This window comes from Nylanderia fulva, unplaced genomic scaffold (genome assembly GCF_048542155.1).
Source record: "Nylanderia fulva isolate GAGA-0341 unplaced genomic scaffold, ASM4854215v1 Scaffold85, whole genome shotgun sequence".
NCBI lineage: Eukaryota > Metazoa > Arthropoda > Insecta > Hymenoptera > Formicidae > Nylanderia > Nylanderia fulva.
Genome location: NW_028190972.1, coordinates 386,184 through 394,150, shown reverse-complemented (window position 1 = coordinate 394,150; position 7,967 = coordinate 386,184). Strand labels below are relative to the sequence as shown.

At 29.5% G+C, this 7,967-nt stretch overlaps 1 long non-coding RNA gene across 1 annotated transcript; it reads left to right on the top strand.

The window, feature by feature from the left end:
* Positions 1 to 4,931: 4,931 nt before the first annotated feature.
* On the top strand, positions 4,932 to 7,956 carry LOC146719817 (uncharacterized). The gene is made up of 2 exons (XR_014926341.1): positions 4,932 to 7,769; positions 7,872 to 7,956. It is a non-coding gene; the product is annotated as an uncharacterized LOC146719817 (long non-coding RNA).
* Positions 7,957 to 7,967: the final 11 nt, after the last annotated feature.

The following is a 7,967-nucleotide window of genomic DNA, read 5'->3' as shown; positions in this document are numbered from 1 at the left end:
ATATATATATATATATATAATACATATACTAGATAAAAAAATTTTCTTTTTTTCTCTTTTCCAAAAATCTTTCTCTTAGCGAAGTAATTTATTTTTAAATATATATAATACATATATGATAGAAAGGCTTTTAAGAGCCGAACGCGGATGTTGATGCGTGTAATCCGATGGAAATTAATTTTTCGCTTAAAAGCCTAGGCTTTTTATCATATGTATATTATATTTAATATTGAGAGCCTGAGATAAAAATGTCTTTATTTTTAAAATTTTTTAATACTGCAAGAGTAAATAAGAGAAACATATTTCAAAGAAATTTAATTATTATCTTTAATAGTAATGTGACATTTTGCGCGTAACATATAAGTTACTTCCCTTGTCGTGTATTTTTTTCACCTTTTCACATGAAATTTTATCCTGCATATTTAGTCGACATTTTTTTTATTGACTTTACACGCTCAAATACCACGTCTAGCAGAGTTTCGAATACGGCCTGATCTCTAATTTTTTCTTTTCTTCGATGGTTAAATTCTAAATATAAAGTCGCGCGTTTCTCATCGACATACACAAATACACATGTATCTCGTTATGTTTGAATTACACTCGACGCAATTCTTGCTTGACTCACCTTTCCTGGCATCGGAAACTATTCCGTTAATTTGATTTTTCTGTTACCTGCGCGCACGCGCGTGCGCGTGTGTGTATGTGTATGAGAACTTATGGAAAAATTAAAAACCCTTAATATATTAAGGGTCAGTTTTACCAACGTCGGTTAACTGCGACAGCTAACCGCAATTTCCGATTAAACTATATCTTTTGTTTCTTTTTAAAAATGTATTAAAAAGAGACATAGGTATAGTTTAATCAGATATTGAAGTTAACCAACGTTGGTGAAACTGGCCCTAATTAATATACATATGATTGGATTTGTTTCAACTTTTGTTTTTAAAAAATTGATTTTAAAAAAGTAACAATTAGGCTCGATTGCACCAATATTATTTTAACACAATTAAAAAAATCAAATATAGTAGGCCAACTAAACGAGCAAATAAATAAGGTGTAAAAATTTATTAATAGTTAGATAATTAAAATAACATTTCGTTACAGAAACGATATAAATTGTAAACGTTTCGACTGCACTACAGTCTTTATCAATACATAAAAGTTAAATATTAAAATACAAAGTTAAATGTTAAAAATACAAAGTTAGTTAAATATTAAAATATAAAATTAAAACGATTCTTCGCTGTTGACCAATAGATATGCAAGGCAGTTGGTCTGAGATGCCAAGTTATGCGACATTTAAACATGCTGCGGATGTAATACGCGAATTAAATCAATGTCAGAAAAAATTAAAAAATCTTTCAACTTACATTATCGTTTTAACAATTCCTTTTTCCCGATATTTCAAGTGTGTGTTGCGAAGTCTGAATAACAAATGTCAAAATAGAGAGCGTGATGTATTTATTTATTACCAATGTTTTTTCTAAATTATGATTCAGCAAATTTACTAAGTATGTCAAAATAACTACTGTCTAACAATTTGGTGTTTTTATTTAAATTAATTCCATTTTTCTGTTCTTTAATGTGGATCATTTCAGATATTAGTCTTTTATGGTAATTCTTTTCATGATCCATAATTTTAATATTGTCCCAGTCAAATGTATGTTGTTCGTTTAGAATGTGTTCCGTGACAACCGAATGTCTAGCAGAGTCTAATTTTATATTATTTTTATGTTCTTTAAGTCTCGTTCCTAACTGTCTTTTTGTCTGTCCGACATATGTGGCGTCACAATCGTTGCAATTCAATTTATAAATAACGTTAGAATTCGTGGGCCAATTATTTCTGTCCTTATGAACTTTTATGAAGTCATTCAATTTTTTAATGCAACGATATCCTACCACTACGTTAGGTCTTCTTATTACTGAAGCAACTTTCTCAGATATTGATTCTATATATGGTATGACAAAATATTTAATGTTAGTATTAATATTATTAGTATCTGTTATATTGTTATTATTAGGCTTGTTAAATTTCTTAGTTGAGAGATTTTTCAATCTGCGTTTTATTTCTGTGAAAATTAGATCAAGAGGATAACCGTTGGATAGCAAAATGTTAATAGCTTTCTCTATATTTTTTTTGTGAAATTGCGGATGTGATAGTAATAAAGCTCTATCTACCAAGTTATAAATTGTTCCTATTTTATGACAAGTTGGATGATTTGAAAAAATTGAAAGTAATCTACCTGAGAATGTCTTTTTGTGATACCAATCTAAATAAATTTTATTATCTATTACTTTGATCATTATGTCTAAAAAGTTTATACACCGATTATCCTCTTTTTCCAATGTAAATTGTAGTCTATCATTATAATTGTTGAATTCGTTCAAAACATATGTAATATTGTCAGCGGAAGTGCATAAAATAATGTCGTCTACATAACGGAAATAAAAAGTCATTTCGCAATTTAAATTACTAATTACCAATGTTTCCAAGTCCTGCATGACTATATCGGCAATGATCGGAGAAAGTGGGGAACCCATAGGAGTCCCATAAATTTGTTTGTAAGTTATGTTATTGAAAGTGAAAAATGTAGAAGTTAATATAAATTTTACCATACCTATGAATTCATTTTTGGGAATCTTTGTGTGTGACTCTATAAAATGCCATCTATTATTGATACCGTTTAATGCAAGATCTACGGAAACATTAGTAAATAATGAAACAACGTCCAATGAAACTATTATATCGGAATCTTGTATTGTTTTCCCTGATAGAATGTTGCATATATCAAAACTGTTATTTACAAAACTGTCCGCTCTAGGAAGGCTATCTTTTAAAATTTTATGAAAGAAGGAAGCAATATTATATAGAGAAGTATTTATTGAGGAAACTATTAATCTAAAAGGAATATTTTCCTTGTGGATCTTGGGGAGCCCATAGGCTTTAGGAAGAAGAGAGTCGCTTGAAAATAAATAATAGTATTCTTTTTTGTTGATGAAATCTTTTTTCAACCATTTTTTTAAACAAATATTGAGAACTTTTTCTATTTTTGTTGATGGATTGTTTTTAACTATGGTATACGTAGAATCGTCATTTAGGAGTCTCTCAATTTTTTTTATATAAAATTCTTTTTCTAGTGCGACTGTAATGCTGCCTTTATCTGCTCTAGTAAATAAAATATTAGGATTTTGATTGCAGAATTTAATTGTGTCTTTATGCATGTGAAGTAATTTTTCTTGTATGTCCGTTTTTTTGTCGTTCTTGTTTAAAAATAATGAAAATTGTGGAATGGCAGCATTACGAATCGAAGTACGATTTCTGATCCCGTTAGAATTGCTTTCTATATCTTTGATGAATTCGTGTATAGCTACTTTTTTATTTAAGTTAACTGGTAGACTAAACTCACCTCCCAATTGTAATAGATTGGTTACATTGGGGGGAATACTCTTATCAGTTAAATTAATAAACCATTTCTGGTTAGTTTGTTGTAAAGGATTATGTGTAGCACAACGAAAACTGTTGGCAGAAACAGTGTTATCAACAATATTTGTCGATGAAACCGTTGTTTTCAATTCGATAGGATCAATATTTTTAATGTATTCTGTTTCATGCGATTTACGCAGCCATAGGAATTTTTTCTTATGTATGAGATATAATTTTTGGTTGAACAAAGAAAAGGAATTGCAATGGTGATTTAAAATTTCCTGCCAGATATAAGATGGTAAAAGATTTTGGAGAATTTGGAATTGCCTTGACCGTTTTTTATTAAGTGAGTTTAATGTTCTATATAAATCAAAAATCTCTATGTTAAGAATTTCAGTTCTGATGTTATGCAACAAACCACGCATCCTATTTTTTTATTTGTAGTGGTAGAAAACGAATTTATTGTTACAGAAATTACGCAAATGGTTGGGAAACAGACAATATCTCTTACATTCCCTTAAAAATTTTAACTTCGACATTGCTCTAATTATCGCATAATTAAAATTTAACTTTGTATTTTAATATTTAACTTTTATGTATTGATAAAGACTGTAGTGCAGTCGAAACGTTTACAATTTATATCGTTTCTGTAACGAAATGTTATTTTAATTATCTAACTATTAATAAATTTTTACACCTTATTTATTTGCTCGTTTAGTTGGCCTACTATATTTGATTTTTTTAATTGTGTTAATTTATACGAGCCTTTCATTAATTAATATTATTTTAGTTTTAAGTAAAACTTAAGCGGGGTCTACAATGGCAGCAAGAGTACAGAGTACAACACCGAAAAAATTGTATTTTTAGCACCAAGAGGATCCTCTTAATTTAAGAAATTTTTCTAAATTTTAGTATATTTTTTTCTGAAAATAAGAATAAATTAAGAATATCATCTTAAATTAAAAAGATCCTCTTGGCGCTATTTTTCGGTGAAGAGTAAGCAGTAAACCGTACGAAATGGGATTCACTAATTTCGTCGGGAGTAACGGAATAAACAAATTCCATATTTCGTACTGCTTACTGCTTACTCTTGTACTCTGTACTCCTGCTGCCATTGTAGACCCCGCTTTACAAATGTATCTATCTTTATCTTTTTTCTAGATAAATAAAGATAAACAATAATAAGAATTAATAGTAGATATCTTGTATCGCCAGTGATGAATAAATTTAAAAATAAATGTGAGACGACCCAACTGGCTTAAATTAATTCTTATTATTATTTGTTTGATGCCATGTACAAGAAAAGACAACGTTTCGACCTTAGGTTTAGGTCCTTATCAAGTCTAAAATTAACATTAAAAAATACAATAGATGTACATACAAGAATTTTGATTTTTAAGAAAGTAAAGCGCAAACCAAGATTATAATACCAATTTAAAACGTACCTTATAAATTCTTAAGTGCAATATATAATTAATTTTGTTCCAAATTGGTATTATAATCTTGGTTTGCGCTTTACTTTCTTAAAAATCAAAATTCTTGTATGTACATCTATTGTATTTTTTAATGTTAATTTTAGACTTGATAAGGACCTGAACCTAAGGTCGAAACGTTGTCTTTTCTTGTACATGGCATCAAACAAATAATAATAAGAATTAATTTAAGCCAGTTGGGTCGTCTCACATTTATTTTTAAATTTATTCATCACTGGCGATACAAGATATCTACTATTAATTTTACTGCACATTGACCGAATGATGGTGCTTACACGGAGAGGTGGTTTTTTTCAAACAATCTCTGATCATTATGGTTTTAACCACACATTGTTGCTGAAATCATGGATTGATATCAAGAAGAAGTTATTTACATCGAAACATCAACTAATTTTCCTGCTTCGATGCAGAAGATTGGATTTACTTCCACCACACATCAAGAAATTGAAATTGAACATCTCTTTCTACAGTAATAGCGTAAACCAAAAATTTGATTATTTTTCTAGACGAACTCGAATTAGATTGTTGAACTTAGAAATTAAAGATTTAAATTATAACATAAAGTTCTTACATTCCAAACTTTATAACATCGAAAAAAGGATGTTTGACTTACTTCCACGTACTTTAATTAACAGATTTTTTGAACTTAATCAACATAAATTATTTATTTTTAATAAAACGAAAAAGGATAACGCGATTAAAAAGTTCAATAATTTATTACGTAATAATGATGTTTCACTTAACCCCTTTAGTAAAATTGACAGATCGAAATGGATAGTAAATTTGAGCAATAAAATTATTCCAGAGAACATTCTAGATTTTTTAAGCTTAGGTGATAAATTCGGGTTGCCTGTCTCACAGAATTATAAGAATGACCGCACTAACATTGTTATCGATATAGCTAAGAACCTAGAAATTAATTGCACTAAGATTCCTAATGCTCTTGTTGAATCGACAAGAAACGAGGTAACTAAAGCGGCATATGGATTTCTTAGAAAAAAGAAACACACTAGCTACATAGATAGATACATTATAAACAACTCTAAACAATGTCATAGTTATCTACGTGATAACGATGACATTTTAGTTACGACAGCCGATAAGGGTCAAACTACAGTTATTATGGACAAAAAAGATTATATTGACAAAATGAATGTTTTACTAAGTGATCAGGGTACATATACTAAACTGAAAAAAGATCCGCTCAAGAAAGTTTCGGGTAGAATCAATTCTTTAATCAAATCATGGCGAGATAATAAATTGATTGATGAAATGACATATAAACGACTTAATACCACAAATGGGAACCTTCCTCGATGTTACGGTCTACCGAAGATTCACAAAGTTAACGCGCCTTTACGTATAATTGTTTCGTCACTTGGGAGCCCGGTGTACAGTTTAGCGCGTTTTTTACATGATATATTGGAACGATCAATTACGAAACCTATCTCACATATTAAAGACGGTTGGACGTTCGCGAATAAAATCAAGAATTTGAGTATTGAAGATAATGAAATGTTAATTTCTCTTGACGTCACTTCTTTATTCACAAACATTCCTAAGGAATTAGTTTTAAAAGCTATTGAAAAACGTTGGAAGGATATTTCATGTAACACAAATTTTAGTTTGACACAATTTTTATATGGAATCGACGCTGTATTAGAATCTACTAGTTTTCGTTTCAACGATCAATTTTATGAACAGATACATGGTACGCCAATGGGATCCCCCCTTTCACCTATTTTAGCAGACTTAGTTATGGATGATCTTGAGACAGAATGTTTAAGCTCTTTACAATTTGACATTTCAGTTTATTATAGGTACGTTGATGATATTTTTGCAATAGTACCACGCAATAAAATGGATAACATTTTGACTACTTTTAATAAATACCATCACCGTTTGCAATTTACACATGAAACAGAGATAAATAACAAGATTAACTTTCTGGATACATTGGTTTTTAGAAACAATGGCAAACTATTGACTAGTTGGTACCAGAAACCCACCTTCTCTGGTAGATATTTAAACTACCATTCTAACCATCCGTTTAAATACAAAGTTAACACGATTAATAACTTAGTCGACCACGCTATTTTGTTATCGGATAAACGATTTCATAATGAGAACTTACAGATGGTTAAAAAAATCTTGTTGAATAATTGTTTCCCTAGGACGGTCATCGAGCGATATATGTATAAACGAACATGTTTTTTAGAAAATTCTCATAACGTAGTTGACAAAAATAATGTATTTGATATTTCGTCTTGTATTTTAATGCCGTATGTTAAGAACCTAAGTGAGACTATTGAGAGATCTATTAAGAAAACAGGCTTAAGTGTTATTTATACGATTCCAAAAAAACTTGATACGTTTATTAAACCCCGAAAAGACAAATTACCTAAAGCCAATATGACCGAGATAGTTTATAAAGTCGACTGCAATGACTGTGACGCCACATACATCGGACAAACTAAAAGACACCTTAATACTCGGATTAAAGAACATATGAATAATATAAAAATGCATGTCAGCAATCAAAATGTTATAAGCAAACATAGAAATGAATTTTCGCATGACTTTAAATGGACAAACTTAAATATTTTACATCGAGAAACAAACACTAGGAAAAGAGAGATTGCTGAAATGTTTTTTATAAAAAAATTTAATAACACGATCAACCTACAGAAAGACACAGAGAATTTGAATCCGATCTATGATAGAATAATCAAAGCTGTTTAACTTAGTTCGTCTTTACCATCCATACCGAACGTTTACGTGACACAATATTTATATTGAAATATGTAAAATGGAACAAAATTAATTATATATTGCACTTAAGAATTTATAAGGTACGTTTTAAATTGGTATTATAATCTTGGTTTGCGCTTTACTTTCTTAAAAATCAAAATTCTTGTATGTACATCTATTGTATTTTTTAATGTTAATTTTAGACTTGATAAGGACCTAAACCTAAGGTCGAAACGTTGTCTTTTCTTGTACATGGCATCAAACAAATAATAATAAGAATTAATTTAAGCCAGTTGGGT